Source organism: Helianthus annuus, chromosome 14 (assembly GCF_002127325.2).
Source record: "Helianthus annuus cultivar XRQ/B chromosome 14, HanXRQr2.0-SUNRISE, whole genome shotgun sequence".
In the NCBI taxonomy this organism is placed as follows: Eukaryota; Viridiplantae; Streptophyta; class Magnoliopsida; order Asterales; family Asteraceae; genus Helianthus; species Helianthus annuus.
This window is the reverse complement of record NC_035446.2, coordinates 53,794,634-53,815,160: the sequence shown is the minus strand read 5'-3', so window position 1 is coordinate 53,815,160 and position 20,527 is coordinate 53,794,634. Positions and strand designations below refer to the sequence as shown.

General features: G+C 38.2%; 1 long non-coding RNA gene across 2 annotated transcripts; it reads right to left on the bottom strand.

Moving 5' to 3' along the window:
• Positions 1-9,083: 9,083 nt before the first annotated feature.
• LOC110908389 lies at positions 9,084-19,428 on the bottom strand. 2 transcript variants are annotated; one of them, XR_004879252.1, is made up of 3 exons: positions 19,176-19,428; positions 17,790-17,862; positions 9,084-9,627 (listed from the first exon to the last, which is right to left on the bottom strand). It is a non-coding gene; the product is annotated as an uncharacterized LOC110908389 (long non-coding RNA). The 2 variants fall into 2 exon arrangements; XR_004879251.1 differs by lacking the exon at positions 9,084-9,627 and adding an exon at positions 15,584-16,861.
• Between the last annotated feature and the right edge of the window lie 1,099 nt (positions 19,429-20,527).

The following is a 20,527-nucleotide window of genomic DNA, read 5'->3' as shown; positions in this document are numbered from 1 at the left end:
TTTCAGACAACGACAAGTGACTCAGTCGGGATTAGGTGTGAAAACCGCAAACTCTCGACTAAGTTGCTGGGTCGATGTCGTTTTATCAATAATTCCTTCGTTCTTTTCAATAACGAATGCTTGTTTAACGAGGAGAATTATACCAAATCAGGAGTGAAATCCATATTTTGATGAATAATCTCCTCAATTTCACTAAAACAAGGAAGAAGTTGCTAAGCCAGGGGTGAAACCCTAACCTTGACAACTTATTCCGAATTTTTCTCATCTCACCAAAGCCTCGACGGACTCCAACGACCTGAACTCACGAGTATGACCTAGGGAATACGTGCTGAATGCCCAAGAATTGAGGCGGAAACATGATCCCGAAAGTCGAAAAGTGACGACAAGTCTATTGAGAATAGTCGAATCGCTTTGGGTAGTCGATGTCTCATAGCCGCAGACACTCTATCTCTCGATTTTATGTGTTTCGATTCTGAGCCCGCAACTGCCGACTCTGACGATTCGTCGATTTTATGTGTTTTATGTGTAATTACCTGTTTATGTGTTTAAATTTTTGGAGGATTATTCGATTTTTGCTATCACTTCGATCAACACACACGACTCGCATTGCTCTTCTACCTCAATACGCTAACAAGTCGCTGCACTATCTAGACGACATTATGATATGATATACGATTATACTATACTACTCGACATGTTATACGCGATCGCTATACACGAACGACACGCGAACTTGAATGATAGGTTTCTGTATTCTGACTGCCTCTGTGATTAAATAGGAATGTGCTTCTGTGTTTATGTGTCTCTGTGCTCTACATGCTTATGTGCTTCTGTGACTACGTGAATCGGTGATAATGTGCTTATGTGTTTATGCGATACGTGTTTCGACGTGTTCCTGAGCTTTGGTAAGTAGTAGACGTGTGAGGTGAGATTCGATTTTGATGTGTCTGAGACCTACGACGATGTCTGTTGCAGACCATGTCGTCATCCGGACACCGAACCCCACTTACCCGTCAAGAGAAGAGAGACAGACGTCTTGCTGCTATCATCGCCAAGCAAGTAGCAAAAGCTGTGAGCGATGTTTATGAAAACGTCAGCAAATCTTCTGAGGAGTCGAGAACTGAAGCTCCCAAAGACGCTACCAAGACTGTTTTCAGCTTTAAACAGTTCAAGGCATGCGGACCAAAGGAATTCACCGGAGAAGATGGTCCAACAGCTATGTTTCAATGGTTTGATTCCATCGAAGTCACTCTGCGCCAAAGCGGCTGTCCAGAAAATCTCCGTACCCTAAACGCAACCGGCGTCTTCCAGTCCAGAGCTCTAGACTGGTGGACGGCCGAACGAAACAAACGCGGGAATGATGCAGCTTATGAGCTGACATGGAAGGAGCTGAAAGCCATCATGATGGACGAATTCTGCCCTCCCCATGAACGCCAAAAGCTGGAGGACGAGTTTTGGAACATTAAGCAGAAGGATGGAGATAACGCTGCCTTGACTGCTCGCTTTAAACAGCTCAGCATCATTTGTCCCGATCAAGTCAAGACATCAGACATGGCCATCAAGAAGTACATTCGAGCTCTACCCGATTGTGTTGCCGGTTTTGTTCACGCCGTGAAAACCTCATCGATCGAGGAAACTTACTTGCTTGCCGCCGAGATCAACGACAAGCGAGTAAAAGCTGGTTTTTGGGATAAGCCCTCCAAGTCTCTGCACCAAGCCACCACTACATCAACCGCCAAAGCTGCCACTGCTCAACCATCCAAGTCATCACGCCGCAAGAAGAAGCACAACAACAACAGCTCCAGCAACAAAAACTGTGATGTCACTACCACTGCTGCTCATCTGCAAGCCGTACCGGCTCAGCAGCAGTCTCATCATCGACTAGCACCGATTACTCAAGCGCCGCCAGCAAAGCGTGCTTACATAGGTCCCCACCCGCTCTGCCCGACATGCTCATATCATCATCCGGTGGGTCTTGCCTGTCGTTTCTGCGCTCATTGCAATCTGTACGGCCATTTTACTGCTAATTGTCAAGCCCCAGTTCAAGCCACTGCTCATCAAGCTCTACTCCCAGCCCCGCAAGGCCAACACGCAACTCAAGCACCCGCGATCAAAGCTCGATTCTGCTTTGCATGTGGTGACCCTAACCACTTTGCAAACATGTGCCCGAACAGGGTGGTGAAGCAAGAGCCCCAGCAGCAGCAGCCTCAGCAGCAGCAACAAGCAGCACGCGCTAGAACCTTCAACATCAATGCTCATCAAGCCTAGGCTGACAAAAACATGGTTAATGGTATGTTCCTTGTGAATGGTATTTATGCATCGTGTTTGTTTGATACTGGAGCCGATAACAGCTTTGTGTCGTTTGAATTCGAGAAGCTCCTTAGTCGTAAGCGTTCTTATCTCCCCTCGTCATTCGAAGTTGAAGTCGCTACTGGAAGAACTGTCGCCGTTAATTCTGTTCTTCGTGATTGTACTCTCTAGCTCAACAATCACATCTTTCCAATCGACCTTATTCCGATGCAGCTCGGAAGTTTTGACATCATAGTAGGCATGGAATTTCTACGCGAAAACCATGCTGAAGTTGTGTGCTTCGACAAAGTGATTCGATTCTCGCTCGTGAATGGTGATTTATTATGTGTGTACGGTGAAACTGCTTCGAAAGGTCTCAAGCTCATGTCATGTGTCCAAGCTAGCAAGTATCTCCGCAAGGAATACAGAGCTTTCTTGGCCAACATCGCAGTAGCGGAGAAGGAAAAGAAAAGGAAGACAAAAATCAGAGACGTCCCAGTGGTCCGTGAATTTCCTCAGGTATTCCCTGACGATCTTCCCGGATTACCGCCCAGTCGTGATATCGATTTCCGCATCGACCTCATTCCTGGAGCTAACCCCGTAGCCAAAGCCCCTTATCGACTCGCGCCATCCGAAATGCGGGAACTCTCGAACCAACTCCAGGAGTTACTTGAGAAAGGCTATATTCGCCCGAGCACCTCTCCTTGGGGCGCACCAGTCCTTTTCGTCAAAAAGAAGGATGGGTCGTTCAGGATGTGTATCGACTATCGGGAATTGAATAAGTTGACCATCAAGAACCGATACCCTCTACCTCGCATCGACGATTTGGTTGATCAGCTACAAGGTGCTACGTGTTTCTCGAAGATCGATCTACGCTCAGGCTATCATCAGCTGCGCATTCAAGAGGAAGATATACTTAAAACCACTTTTCGCACTCGTTACGGCCACTATGAGTTCGTTGTTATGCCTTTTGGTCTAACCAATGCACCCGCGGTTTTCATGGATCTGATGAATCGCGTGTGTAAGCCTTATCTTGACCGTTTCGTCATCGTGTTCATCGACGATGTCTTGATTTATTCCAAATCGAAAGCCGAACATGCGCAACATCTACGCTTGGTTCTCGAGTTACTCCATGGGAACCAACTCTATGCCAAGTTCTCCAAGTGCGAATTCTGGTTAGAAGAGGTTCAGTTTCTGGGTCACATCGTGAATAGTCAAGGTATCCATGTAGATCCTGCGTAGATTGAAGCAGTTAAGAGCTGGATACGCCAAAGAACCTGTCTGAAGTCCGTTCTTTTCTCGGATTAGCGGGCTATTATGGACGATTTATCGAAGGATTCTCTAAGATCGTTGTGCCTCTTACCGCTCTTACGCACAAAGACAGGTCTTTTGTTTGGGGAACCGAACAAGAATCTGCTTTCCAAACCCTCAAGCATAAGCTATGCAATGCTCATGTTCTCTCATTGCCCGATGGGAACGACGATTTCATTGTCTATTGTGATGCTTCCAACCTTGGTCTTGGTTGTGTTCTCATGCAACAGGACAAGGTTATAGCTTACGCTTCTCGACAGCTCAAAATCCACGAGAAGAACTATACAACCCATGATCTCGAGCTAGGCGCGGTTGTTTTTGCATTAAAGATTTGGCGACACTACCTGTATGGTACAAAGTGTACGATCTTTACCGATCACAGGAGTTTACAACACATCTTTAATCAGAGAGAACTCAATATGCGTCAACGCCGATGGGTAGAACTCCTCAACGATTACGACTGTGAGATTCATTATCACCCAGGCAAGGCAAATGTCGTTGCCGATGCACTCAGCAGGCGGAGTTATTTGCTCAGTATTCGGAATACCCAAGCCCAACACGATCTCGAAACCCTCATCCGCGAAGCCCAACATGCTTGCTTTAATGAACGCACCTTGAAGAAGGAGAGAATCTATCATGATGGAGCTCAGCTTGTAAGCAAATCAAATGGGATCTTCTATTTTCTGGACCGAATTTGGATCCCTAAGCGGACCGAATTACGAAAGATTTTAATGGATGAAGCCCATAAATCTCGGTATTTTATTCATCCCGGTGCCGATAAAATGAACCAGGATCTTCGTTACAAGTACTGGTGGCCGGGTATGAAAAGGGATATCGCTCTCTATGTCGGAAGATGCCTGACTTGTGCAAGGGTCAAGGCTGAACATCAAAGACCCTCTGGTTTACTCGAACAACCGCCAATTCCTATATGGAAGTGGGAGAGTATAGCTATGGATTTCATAACCAAGCTTCCACCCACGTCATTAGGTCACGACAGCATCTGGGTTGTCGTTGATCGTTTGACCAAATCAGCCCACTTTTTGCCGATACGAGAAGACTACAAGGTGGAACGATTAGCCCGAATCTACACCGACGAGATCATTTGTAATCATGGTACGCCTCGTGACATCATCTCTGACCGTGATGCTCGGTTTACGTCGCGATTGTGGGAAACGTTTCAAGCAGCTCTCGGTACGTCGCTTAACCTAAGTACCGCATTCCATCCTCAAACCAACGGACAGACTGAAAGAACGATCCGTACTCTTGAAGACATGCTCCGTGCGTGTGTCATAGACTTCGGTGGTTATTGGAACAAATACCTGCCGTTAGTCGAATTCTCGTACAATAACAATTATCATACCAGTATCCAAATGGCACCATTCGAGGCCCTATATGGAAGGAGATGTCGATCGCCTATTGTATGGCACGAGATCGGTCACTCGCAATTAACCGGTCCTGAGCTATTACAAGAAACGACTGACAAAGTCCTCCAGATTCGAGACAACTTGTCGAAAGCCCGGGATAGACAGAAAAGTTACGCCGATAGAAGACGCAAGCCCCTGGAATTTGACGTTGGCGACTACGTACTCCTAAAGGTGTCACCTTGGAATGGTGTGGTCAGATTCGGCAAGAAAGGGAAACTAGCGCCTCGATATGTTGGACCTTTTAAGATTCTGGAAAGGATCGGAAAAGTCGCCTACATACTCGAACTACCGGAGGAACTCAGTAACGTCCACCCGACTTTCCATGTGTCAAACCTCCGAAAATGCCTGGCTGAGCATGATTTGATTGTACTTCTCGACGACCTTCAAATAAACGAAACGCTACACTTCATGGAGAAGCCTGTCGAAATCATGGATCGCCAAACCAAGCAACTCAGGCGCTCGCGCATTCCTATTGTGAAAGTCCAATGGGAAGGCAAACGAGGCGCAGAGTTCACTTGGGAACTCGAAAGCGACATGAAGGCGAAGTACCCGCAGTTGTTCAAGTGAAAGTCTAGAGAGAGAAAGTTCTCAACATGATTCACGGTGATGTACAGCTTTCAGCCTATTTCGGGACGAAATTCCCTAAACAAGGGGAGGCTGTAACACCCCGTGTTACCGAATGTCAAAGTCAAAGTTAAAGTCAAAGTCAAGATTGACTCCTTTGATCATAGTTAGTCTATTTTATGTTTACGATTACGTTAGTTGTATTATGTGGAGTAAGTGTTATTAATCAAGGTAATCGAATGTTCAAATCGATGCGAAACGTTAAACGACTGTGAATAATAGAAAGTAACAATGCGATAAAGTCAATTAATCAATAATCGAGCTAAGCTAATCATCATTCCGAGACTCGAATTAGACGAATTCTAGTGTTGGTATACGTGTGTGTGTGCCTTATGTGTTACTTGTGCATGTTTACTTTATGTTATGCGTGGTAATCAATCGAAACTCGAAACTCAATCAAACTCAATCAAAATCGAAATATGATAATTGGTGGCGAAAAGATAGAGCGAGACACAGAAGATTGTATGTTAGATATAGTGGTTGGGATTAAAAGTAATTTGAATAGGAAACTCTATCGTATTCTCATCAATCGCAATTGAAATATCGAAAATCGTCGCACCGAACACTCGAATCAGGTAGCTGAACGATCAGGCTCCCAGCCGATCGAACAGCCCAGCCGATCGGACTGCTGTCCGATCGGATAGGCTATCCGATCGGGGTGCCTGACCGATCGGCCAGCCCTTTCCTCTTTTAGAAGCCTATAAATACCCCTGTCATTGTCATGCTTACCACTTTTGGAAAGCTCTGACAGACCAGCTCGTGCTCCCTTCTTTTTCTCAGATTTCTTCCAATTCCGGTAAGATTTCATCCTAAATCTTGTACTTTCTTGATCTATACACACTCCTACACCTTTCTATCTTACAAATCTTACTTTTTAACCGTGAAATCATCAAGATTTAAGTGTTCAAGGATGGTGTCATCATGGTGTTCTTGAGGAACTCCATGTTTTGGCTCCAATCCATCAAGAATCACTTGGATCTAGCGGATTTCCACATAAATAAACAAAGATCTATCATAGATCTAGACATTTACATGGTGAAAAGGATTGAAAGAATGTTTTCCAACTTTCTTTCAACACTTTTACACTCAATGCCTTCAAACCGGTAGAAACGGAGTTTGAACCGACTCACTTATCATCCTAGTAGTTGTGCGGTTCAAGATTCGGGTTCTATCCATGAGGTTCACCGATTTCGGGTTAAACGTTAAACTCCGTTCCGAATAGTTCACCGGTCGGATTTGGGTGATTCCTGTCCGAGCAGGGGAAACAAGTAAGAACGAGGGTTCTATGGCTCAACTCGTTGTCAAAAGTACCTCGATATAACGTCAAACGATTAAAACAGCCAAGTGTTAGACGAACAAGTCGACCAGGTCAGGAAGCTGACGATCGGGCTGACTGTCCGAACGAATAGCCCAGCCGATCGGATAAGCCAGCTGATCGACCAGGCCAACCGATCGGCTAGCACATGGCCCCACACTTTAACAAATTCATGAAGTCTAGTATTGAACGAAGTGCTGTTCGATCGGACTACGGTCTGATTTGAATTACTCTTCAGATCATGAGATACTATGCTTCAACACTTAATCGATTTTCAACTTGTTCAACACGTTGGAGTGCCACCCGATCGGTCGAGCCGTCCGACCAGGTGACACCCTGATAAGAATTTGTTGTTGAAGTACCTAACCGATCGGTTAAGCCGACCGATCGATCGGTCCATTCGATCGATCGACCTGAAAGGTAAGGATACTTCAATGTTTTCAAATACTACAACGAAAACCTCAAAAGGTCAAGCAATCATACACAAACACATCCTTATCAAAGGAAGAACACAAGCCACTCGAACAGCCCATCCGATCGGCCTACTGACCGGCCGGATAGACTGTCCGAACGGACTGGTTAACCAAACGATCAAGCCGTCCGATCGGACCTACCATCCGATCGACCAGGCTGTCTGACCCTCCAACACTTGTTTACGTTTTACGCGTTGCTTATTGTTATGCTATCGAACTATTCAGGCTAACCCTACTCTCAAGTGCTCCCTTCAATCCATCAATCACTGTGAGTATACTCGAACCCTTTTTGCTTTAGCACTTTTGGGTGTTACATACGTTCCTTATTCTAAATCACAATCAAACACACTACTCAATTATTTCAAGCGCTAACCGTTACCGCATGTATTACGTGACTAAATGAATGCTTGTTGTTATGTTTACACGTGGAATGCTGTCTACCTGCCTTAACGATGATAGTACTATAGTTTGGACTCAGCACCTGTTCACACGGGGGTTGTTAAGGATAATTACTTGCATGGATTACGGTGGTAATCATGTATTGCGAACTGCCTCGGGCAGTCAACCCGCAGTCATTGGTATCGATAGATCCATGTCGTTAATTAACATGCTTCGTTTTCCTCTGTGTACGTGCTGGTTATGCGTAAACTATTTCAAACTCTATTATGCTATTATCAAACTTGTATGCTCACCTTTACATTTTATGTATTGACTTTATTTTAACGTATGTGACAGGCAATTAGGATGCTTATCTGCTAGGAAGGCGAGCTTAGAATAAGCGTCTAGAGCATAGTTGTCTGTAGATTGCAGATCGAGTCTCTCGAAGCATTTGAACAATTTTTATATTTAAAATCTGAGTTGTCGGAACAGAATATTTGACTTGATGTTATCTGTAATAATTTGTTTGCTATTTAAGGTACGGTATCGGACGTATTATATAAATTGAATAGTAATAATAATTGTTATGGAAACTTCTGGACAATCTGTTTCGCTCAGTGCCATGCCCCGATGATTCCGCCATCGATTGGGGTGTGACGATGATTCCGCCAAAAGTGCTAAAGCAAAAAGGGTTCGAGTATGCTCACCTTTACATTTTATGTATTGACTTTATTTTAACGTATGTGACAGGCAATTAGGATGCTTATCTACTAGGAAGGCGAGCTTAGAATAAACGTCTAGAGCATAGTTATCTGTAGATCTTGCAGATCGAGTCTCTAGAAGCATTTGAACAATTTTTATATTTAAAATCTGGGTTGTCGGAACAGAATATTTGACTTGATGTTATCTGTAATAATTTGTTTGCTATTTAAGGTATCGTATGGGACGTATTATATAAATTGAATAGTAATAATAATTGTTATGGAAACTTCTGGACAATCTGTTTCGCTCAGTGCCATGCCCCGATGATTCCGCCATCGATTGGGGTGTGACAATCTGTTTCGCTCAGTGCCATGCCCCGATGATTCCGCCATCAATCTTGTTTTATCATGTGTTTGATCACATTCGCTAAACTTTCCATTTATCACGTTTACTTGAATATGCATGTAAAACGCTCAAAACGCCATGTCTTATAATAGAATGAGTTTGTATAACTAAAACGTCAAATGACGTTTTTTTAGGACTGAGGTGTTCAAGATGGGAGAAAAGTTTACACTCATGAGGGTGCTTTGTGAGAGCATGAAACCAGGATTTCATGCACACGTCACCATTATTCTATGTTGGGCACATATCCTGAACTATGAAGAAATATACAAGGCTCCAGAATCACCTTCAAGGTTATTTTGCACAGAAATAATGCTGGTAACTCTTTTGCTATATTTAATTGATGAAATTATATTAGGACAACGTTTTGTTGTTTAAAATGTGGTACTTAATATTACAGAATACTCCGGCATACTGTTGGTGCATATGTCAGTCGACTTCGTCTTGTATCGAGTCTTGTAATAGATTAGATAGTTCAGGGCACGTTTTACGAGAAAAACGAAATACATATAGGAAGAAGCCATTTCACACGAAATGGAAGGTATCCATTGTCACACCCCGAAATATCAGAGCTGGCGTGACTGGACCGGTATCTTCATTGCACAACGGAAGCAAAAGGCTAAGACTTCTAAACAGTGAACGCCTGCTTGGTACTCGAATTTCCATGGGTTCTCCTATTCCAACCGTTCCTTAGTTTTAAAAATGCAACCTGAGAAAGAACATGCGAAAAAGTCAACATAAAGTTGAGCGAGTTCATAGTTTGTTTTGAAAAGATTTAAAATAAATCTTTTTGATAACCGGTTTTAAGGTTGCTGAGAAAATATAGTAAAATCATTTTCTTGGCATGATATATGAAAACTGTGAGTCTAGCCCACAAGAGTCTTTGTGCATTGCACGAGAGAGAATGGGCCGAGCCCAAACGAATCTTTGTAAGCAGGATCGGCGCGTCCTCTTACTTAGGTATAATTTGAAAAGCGTTACCAAAGTTTGTAAATCCATGTATTTGTGAGTTTCCATCAAATGAATCTTAAAAACATTTGAAAACTTGTGTATCAAAAGCTGGTATGTAAGCGTCTATGAACAGATCATTAATGTTTTGCAAGGACATTAATATATGCGGCGACATAGGAAGCACTCAACCCTAGAGAATATCCCCCGGTCCACCCGGTTAGAACCACAAAAGCACTACATGGGCCACACAAGGACCCAAGAGTCGGGCTCGCTACACCCGATAGATCTACCACTTTTGCCCTCGGTCTTATACAAGATTAATGGCACTTAAGAGAGATTACTATTCGCTCACATGATCTAACAGTTCATTCCCTAGCTTAACCATACCCTAGTTAACGTATAACGTGTGAGTTATTCATGTCCTTGGGCCTTTACCCATGTCATTCGTGTTATTAAAATTCATGCATGTATCGAAAATACGCATTTGTTTTGTAAAACCGGTATATTTAGTATGAATAGTTCGTAAACCATTTGAGTTTCTTGAAATTCATTCGTAACATGGTTTAGAAATATGGGTTTTCGCTTATCGAAAAATTATTTACTTTTGCAAAACTTGCATGTCTTTCCACCCCCGAAAACATTTTATAAAAATGTAAAACAGTAAAAAGTGAGGGTTATGAACTCACCTCGATATCCTTGTGCAAAGCTAGCTAATAACCCAAAGCCGTATTCATGAAATGAACCCGACCAAATCGTGCCCTAAAACAAGTAAGGACACCATAATGTCTATTGAAATACCTTAAGCATACAAGTTAGTCAAGTATTACATTCACCCAATTAGTTAGACTCAATTGAAAAACCATTTGCGATTTGAACATTTGATTCGACTAGGTGATTTAACATTTACTTCTCAAATATAAATATGTGTGTATATATATGCGCAGTGTGTGTCATAACACATCTCGATCATCCAACATATATATAATCATATATTTATTTTTAGAGAAATAATCCATTCTCGTCGTTTTAGTGAAAGACCACCAAGTATATGTATATTTATTTTTAAATAAATATATAATTTTTGAACCTCATCATATTAGTGTGAAAATAATATTTATCTATATTAGTACATTATATTTTCCCTAAAGTCCTATTTTTGAGAAGAGTGAATTGAACTTAAAAAAAATAATTCAACATACATATATCTACTTACAGAAGTATCCCAAAAACACATTTGAATCCATTAAATGTATATCGTAATAGAAATCATCAAATACACAAAAGTTATATACTTTTACATATATATATATATATAATATATATATATATATGTATGTATTTATATCCAAAATGAAAGTCTTGAGTTTTAAAACTCATAATTATCTTATTTTTAGTAAAATATATACGTAATTCCCATTACTTAGAAAATTCACCTAATTTACATATTATAAATTACTAACATGTTGGTGTTTAGTATAGTTATACCTTAAGCTTTGGGGGTTTCTTAAAAAAAAGTTAGTGTTTAGTAGAGTTGTATCTTAAGCTTGGGGTTTTTTTTTTTCAAAAATTATATATAACTTATAAAATACTAGAGTTGTACCTTAAGCTTGGGGTTTTTTTTTTCAAAAATTATATATAACTTACAAAACACAACAAGTTGGTAACATTATAGATCTTATAAAAGTTATTTATATACTTTTATATACTATTAATTTGAAACATTTGTATGCATGTTTGGTTGTAAGTTGTGTTTAAATGGTTGTACCTTAATCAAATATTGGTTGTAAGTTGTGTTTAAGTGGTTGTACCTTAATCAAGTAATAGTTTCATTACCTTACCAAATTCAATCTGTTTTGTATGCATGTATGGTTGTAAATTGTGCTTAAGTGGTTGTACCCTAATCAAATAATAGTTTCATTATTCAATCGGTTTCATTATCTTACCAAGTTCAATCTGTTTTGTATGGTTGTAAGTTGTACTTAAGTGGTTGTACCCTAATCAAATAATGTTTTCATTATCTTACCATATTCAATCGGTTTGATCCATTCAAAGTTGTGTTGTTTTATTTGTAAATTATTATTATTTATAATAATCTACTTAATTTGGTCTAAATCTTGTATAAATATAATTTGCAACATATTGATGCAATGGTTGTTGTAATGTATGCATTATGGTTTGTATATGTAGATTACGATGAACCTGTCAAACAGGAAAAATAGACGCGGGTTCATCGTAACGCGCGAGTCCTAGATCAACTTAGTTATTTTATTCCATATTTTATGTTTCGGTTTAATTTCTTCGCATAACACCGCAACTTCTGTATCGATGGCCGTTGGCAGTAGTGTGCCATTAGTGCTCGCCCCCGCCGCAACGCGGGGCCGCAACGCGGGGGTTCTTAATACTAGTTTATATGATTAAGCAACATAGGTATACTTATCTTGTAGCAACCAAAAAAATATGTATATCTATTGTTGAACCAATACTCCCAAAAATATAATCTAGTCCATTAAAGACTGTTTTGCGTAAGATCAACTTGAACTAAATATATATATAGAGTCTTTCATAATATACATTTTTTTTTACTATCTCGTCATAAAAGATATATAACTTACGAAAATATATAGTTTTCACCACTAATAGTTTATATGACTTTAAATCCATGTTTTTATAATATTATTATAACATAATATTCAAATCCTTGGCATTTTACCAAAACTATCATCAAGTTAAACTTACTGCTAGAAACTACAACGAACACATTTCTATTTTCCAATAAAAATATAAGTCTTGTGTTGGTTCTCATACAAGTCCATGAATTTGAATGTTTATATAAGTATAATATAAATATACAAATATGGACACATGGTATTGAAAATACGTGATCTAAACAAATACTTTTGTTAAGGGACTCCTCATGTTTTTAGTTTTAAAAACTTAAATTAATAATTAGACTAAAATTTACTAACTTGTTGGGTGAATAAGGCTTGATTCTTGATGGAAAATATAAGTAAAAACATGAAAAATAATATAAAATTAAAAGGTTCATACCACAGATTATGGATAGAACTAGAGTGTAAGATGATAATACTTGATAGCATAACTTGAGCTTGGATGCCTGGTGTTTCTTTGTTAAAGTCGTAAGTATTAAGAAAGAGGGGACTTTTGTGATGGTGCTCTATGGATAGTGTTGTTGTATATAAAAACATAAATTACTAAAAAGATCAAAATATCTTGTGGTCATCATCACAACATGGTAAGTGTTCAAGATATGGGGGATATTTTGGGTCGTAGGGTATGGATGTTGGGGTGGGTATGGTAAGGGCATAATAGGGTAGGTTGGTGATGATAATTGAGTTTGAGTGTGGATATAGGTTTCGTTTGGTGTATAAAATACCCGCTTATTTATACCCACTAGTTACTCATTTTTGATAACTATATACAATAAAATCATAAAAAAATTTGAAGGTGTCAGTGTATAAAAATATATTTTATACGTATGTATTCGGGTCACGCTAACCACATATCACAAATATGATTTACAATTAACTTATCGAAAACTTATAATAGTAAGAAATATATATATAAATATATATATTTTTAGCATTACACACATAATAATACTATGGAGTGGTTTCCCAAGTATTTAGACAATTATCACCAACTTTAGTGCGTGTCGGGTTAATTCGTTTGTGACCTAGTAATTTATAAAAATTATCAAATGCAAAATTTGACACAGGTAGACATTGCTATAAATATATAACGACCAAATAAATAAAAACTACACCTAAAATGTAAGATCACGATGCGTCCAGATTCGGGTTGGTACGAAAATTATCCTTGATTTATCGGTTGCGTTAAAACGCGTAACATGCTCCGATTTTCGTTTCTTGTCCGTTTTTCGATCCGATTTCGACTGCGGATATTGAAATTTAATTATGAAGCTAAATATATCATAATATTTCAGTTTTGAAGGTAATACACGAGTCTGATGCTTCCGTTTCGTTGTCGGTGCGTTCATGCAGTCACGTTTTTCGCTCACGTTTGTGGTTTGTGACGTTCGAAAGCATGATAAATTTGCAAAACCAAATCCATATGTATAAGTTATACGTATAAACTTCATATTTGTTGGCGTGGTCAGTATTTTGTCCTATTTCAGTGCGTTATCGTTTAATATTCTGCAGTTTCTCCGCGGATCGTCATACGCGCACTGTAAAGTCGGTTGGACGCTCCTAGGCACTCCAAAGGCCTAATTAAGTTTATTTGTCCCTTAAACCCTACTTATTATCGCCCTAAATGTTTGTTAATTGCGTAATTAAGAGGCGTTAATTATCGGTTGTCACATTCTCCCCCTGTTACAGAAATTTCGTCCTCGAAATTTAGACTATGTTATCTCCTCAGAGTTGTGTCATTCGCAGGTAAGTCCGAATAATACCAAAGGGAATGACCGCATAATCGAATCAAAACTTATTTAGATTATGTGAATGTAAGGACTATTTGCATCAATAAGAACCCAATGGTTCAACTGAGTTTGTTCCAGAAATTGATGTCAAATGAACGAAGCGTAGTGATACTATTACCAATGTGACTAGGTTTACTGGGTTCAACAAACGAGGAAATTCAACCAATGGAATTCCAAATGAACGTTCACAAACTGCAAATCAATTTTTGAAACAATAGAATTTACTACCAATCGAAAACTTGCATTGGTTACTATATGAATGAAACTTGAATCAACAAGCTCAAATGGATAGTATCATGAAATGATTTGTCAATTATTGAACCAATAAATGAATAAGATAAAATCAACGTGTTGACATTGTTGAGTTGCAAAGATACACCGAAATGAATTACAACCGAACCTGGTGTATCATCGTCTTAATACATAGTTGCATTAAGAATACTTAAATGATGTGTCAAACGAAAGGCATATACAGTTTCACATAAGACGACTGATCGTAATTAGCACAAGCTACAAGTTTATACCGACGCCACAAGGTGTCGTAGTGAATGAAACAATTCAATAATAGCGGTGATCGAACAAATATCACCTGTGTTTTGCATGAAACGCTCGATCATGATTAGCCCAAGCTACAAGTCTATACCGACACCACAAGGTGTCGTATTGATCGAAATAATTCAATAATAGTGGTGACTGAGCAAGCATCACCTTGTTTTGAAATCAAGTGAGAGATTCAACGAAGTAAATCTGAATGTCTGTTTCAAACAACTCTCATAGGATTTTCAATTGAAATGAAAACAAATAAATAATGTTTTTCGATCGAAAATGAAAGAGCAATAAATATCACCAAATGTTCGATCGATGCTGAAAGAATCGTTAAGAGGTACACCGAAATATGACATAAATTTGTGTACCATTATCTTAACACACGATTGTGTTAAGATTGCTTTAATCTGATAAATCAACAAAGCGGATTTAATATCAATAAACAAATAAATAACTAATTAAATCCGTACATGAGGTGAGCAACGAGATTAGCGCAAGCTTCAAACTTGTGAAAAACGCCACCATAAGGTGATCGTGATCAAAGAAACGATTCAATGAAGTCGAAGACCAAATAAGCCTGTTATGGTTCAAAGCAAATGAAGTGCTTGTTGGGATTATTTCGAATATGATGGCCTCAATCCATCATATGGAATCTTGAATCGGATATATATATTGAGAGCAAGTTCAATCAATTGAACTTGGTTGAAACACAATCCAACAATTAATTCATGTATCAATAAGAAAGTTTCGACATGGTTACAACGAAAAACCATGTATACCACTCCAAAGAAAATGAGTTGTCCAAGAAATTTGTCGACTCGGTATCAAAGAGTCAACGCTTTGCAATAATGCGGTTCATCTAGATCACAATGCAAAGATCAAGTATAGCGAAATGATATTTAGACTTTGATGAAACAACAATTTGGAGTGAAACCACATGCGCAACAAATAATGCATGCGCATCAGATGAATTTGTCAATAAATGAAACAAATAAGTGTTCGCTATCATGAAATAAAATTTTCACGATGCAATGACCCTTAGGTGGAGTAGAGATGCAAAAATCTACTCACTATATGCAAAAAGTCAAAATTTCAATAAAAGAAATTTAAGGACTTTACCTGGAATTTTGTGTGAGGATCGGTTGTTAGATGACATTACCATGGAATGTCAAACGTAGCGTAATCGCCATAAATGAAGTAGGGAGAACGTGAATGCATGTGACTTCTTTTGCAGCGCCAACAACTGTGAGTCTCTTCAGACTAAGTATCGACTGTTGTGGAATCTTGTGAAATCTTCTCCCACTGATGAGATTAGCATCGTTGTTGTCGTGTCCACTTGGGTTTTCCCCGAGGCCTTGCCTTGAAAGTCGTGTGTGATGTACTTCGACGTCCGCTGACGTATAGTTTAAGTTTCACGTGTATTCACGCACTAGCGTTTCATTCCGCATGGTTACCTGCTCTGGTAATTAAAATAGCATAGACAATATAGATAATGGCGTTTGCTCGAGTTGTTAGTCACGGTTTCTAAATGAGGACCTTTAATGAGTTTCCAAGAGTCCTAAATGCATGATATCCAAAACTCTCAAAGTTTTTGCTTAATGTATGAATTTGTTTCGCGAACCGTGTATCAACACAACAATTGTGTATGTTTAAAACCAAAATTGTGGACTCATTGTTTTTGGCAACGGTTGGAACCCAGATTCGAGTCTTAGGCATTCTGTATGTGTTCAATTCTTGATATCTAAGTCCCCAGAGGATAGTGAGGTTAAAGCCTAGGTACCTCTACAGAAACCTAATTCGCTGAAACCTATTGCTCTGATACCAATCTGTCACACCCCGAAATATCAGAGCTGGCGTGACTGGACCGGTATCTTCGTTGCACAGCGGAAGCAAAAGGCTAAGACTTCTAAACAGTGAACGCCTGCTTGGTACTCGAATTTCCATGGGTTCTCCTATTCCAACCATTCCTTAGTTTTAAAAATGCAACCTGAGAAAGAACATGCGAAAAAGTCAACATAAAGTTGAGCGAGTTCATAGTTTGTTTTGAAAAGATTTAAAATAAATCTTTTTGATAACCGGTTTTAAAGTTGCTGAGAAAATATAGTAAAATCATTTTCTTGGCATGATATATGAAAACTGTGAGTCTAGCCCACAAGAGTCTTTGTGCATTGCACGAGAGAGAATGGGCCGAGCCCAAACGAATCTTTGTAAGCAGGATCGGCGCGTCCTCTTACTTAGGTATAATTTGAAAAGCGTTACCAAAGTTTGTAAATCCATGTATTTGTGAGTTTCCATCAAATGAATCTTAAAAACATTTGAAAACTTGTGTATCAATAGCTGGTATGTAAGCGTCTATGAACAGATCATTAATGTTTTGCAAGGACATGAATATATGCGGCGACATAGAAAGCACTCAACCCTAGCGAATTTCCCCCGGTCCACCCGGTTAGAACAACAAAAGCACTACATGGGCCACACAAGGACCCAAGAGTGGGGCTCGCTACACCCAATAGATCTACCACTTTTGCCCTCGGTCTTATACAAGATTAATGGCACTTAAGAGAGATTACTATTCGCTCACATGATCTAACAGTTCATTCCCTAGCTTAACCATACCCTAGTTAACGTATAACGTGTGAGTTATTCATGTCCTTGGGCCTTTACCCATGTCATTCGTGTTATTAAATTTCATGCATGTATCGAAAATACGCATTTATTTTGTAAAACCGGTATATTTATTATGAATAGTTCGTAAACCATTTGAGTTTCTTGAAATTCATTCGTAACATGGTTTAGAAATATGGGTTTTCGCTTATCGAAAAATTATTTACTTTTACAAAACTTGAATGTCTTTCCACCCATGAAAACATTTTATAAAAATTTAAAACAGTAAAAAGTGAGGGTTATGAACTCACATCGATATCCTTGTGCAAAGCTAGCTAATAACCCAAAGCTGTATTCGTGAAATGAACCCGACCTAATCGTGCCCTAAAACAAGTAAGGACACCATAATGTCTATTGAAATACCTTAAGCATACAAGTTAGTCAAGTATTACATTCACCCAATTAGTTAGACTCAATTGAAAAACCATTTGCGATTTGAACATTTGATTCGACTAGGTGATTTAACATTTACTTCTCAAATATAAATATGTGTGTATATATATGCGCACTGTGTGTCATTACACATGTCGGTCATCCAACATATATATAATCATATATTTATTTTTAGAGAAATAATCCATTCTCGTCGTTTTAGTGAAAGACCACCAAGTATATGTATATTTATTTTTAAATAAATATATAATTTTTGAACCTCATCATATTAGTGTGAAAATAATATTTATCTATATTAGTACATTATATTTTCCCTAAAGTCCTATTTTTGAGAAGAGTGAATTGAACTTAAAAAAAATAATTCAACATACATATATCTACTTACAGAAGTATCCCAAAAACACATTTGAATCCATTAAATGTATATCGTAATAGAAATCATGAAATACACAAAAGTTATATACTTTTACATATATATATATATATATATATATATATTTATGTATTTATATCCAAAATGAAAGTCTTGAGTTTTAAAACTCATAATTATCTTATTTTTAGTAAAATATATACGTAATTCCCATTACTTACAAAATTCACCTAATTTATATGATTAAGCAAAATAGGTATACTTATCTTGTAGCAACCAAAAGAATATGTATATCTATTGTTGAACCAATACTCCCAAAATATAATCTAGTCCATTAAAGACTGTTTTGCGTAAGATCAACTTGAACTAAATATATATATAGAGTCTTTCATAATATACATTTTTTTACTATCTCGTCATAAAAGATATATAACTTATGAAAATATATAGTTTTCACCACTAATAGTTTATATGACTTTAAATCCATGTTTTTATAATATTATTATAACATAATATTCAAATCCTTGGCATTTTACCAAAACTATCATCAAGTTAAACTTACTGCTAGAAACTACAACGAACACATTTCTATTTTCCAATAAAAATGTAAGTCTTGTGTTGGTTCTCATACAAGTCCATGAATTTGAATGTTTATATAAGTATAATATAAATATACAAATATGGACACATGGTATTGAAAATACGTGATCTAAACAAATACTTTTGTTAACGGACTCCTCATGTTTTTAGTTTTAAAAACTTAAATTAATAATTAGACTAAAATTTACTAACTTGTTGGGTGAATAAGGCTTGATTCTTGATGGAAAATATAAGTAAAAACATGAAAAATAATATAAAATTAAAAGTTTCATACCACAGATTATGGATAGAACTAAAGTGTAGGATGATAATACTTGATAGCATAACTTGAGCTTGGATTCCTGGTGTTTCTTTGTTAAAGTCGTAAGTATTAAGAAAGAGGGGACTTTTGTGATGGTGCTCTATGGATAGTGTTGTTGTATATAAAAACATAAATTCCTAAAAAGATCAAAATATCTTGTGGTCATCATCACAACATGGTAAGTGTTCAAGATATGGGGGATAGATTGGGTTGTAGGGTATGGATGTTGGGGTGGGTATGGTAGGGGCATAATAGGATAGGTTGGTGATGATAATTGAGTTTGAGTGTGGATATAGGTTTCGTTTGGTGTATAAAATACCCGCTTACTTATACCCACTAGTTACTCATTTTTTATAACTATATACAATAAAATCATAAAAAATTTTGAAGGTGTCAGTGTATAAAAATATATTTTATACGTATGTATTCGGGTCACGCTAACCGCATATCACAAATATGATTTACAATTAACTTATCGAAAACTTATAATAATAAGAAATATATATCTAAATATATATATTTTTAGCATTACACACATAATAATACTATGTATTCGGGTCACGCTAACCGATGCTTCCGTTTCGTTGTCGGTGCGTTCATGCAGTCGCGTTTTTCGCTCACGTTTGTGTTTTGTGACGTTCGAAAGCATGATAAATTTGCAAAACCAAATCCGTATGTATAAGTTATACGTATAAACTTCATATTTATTGGCGTGGTCAGTATTTTGTCCGATTTCAGTGCGTTATCGTTTAATATTCTGCAGTTTCTCCGCAGATCGTCATACGCGCACTGTAAAGTCGGTTGGACGCTCCTAGGCACTCCAAAGGCCTAAGTTTATTTGTCCCTTAAACCCTTCTTATTATCGCCCTAAATGTTTGTTAATTGCGTAATTAAGAGGCGTTAATTATCGGTTGTCACATCCATTTCGTACGAAATGGAGTTGGTCATCTCGCATGAGCCATTCCGCACGAAATGCCATTTCGTGTGAAGCCTGTTCCGTGCGAAATGGTCTGCCTATAAATACGTGCCTTGTTCATTTCATTTGTAACTTTCTGATTTCGGTGCCGAGGTGCTGCCGAAGTGTCTCCAGGGTGTAAAACGTTGTTATATCAATAAACAAGACAGTTAAAGTGTATATCTGTGATAACCGGTAATTAACGGTGTAACACCCCCAAAATTTCACCTGCGGAAACCATACGAGGCGCATTACGCATCAGAGTTCGAGCCACCAATCACATTGAACCAATGATAAATATTTAAATAAGCCATGATATTAATTTACCAAAATAAGTTGTCAACATGATATTAATTCTCAAAAGTTGTGT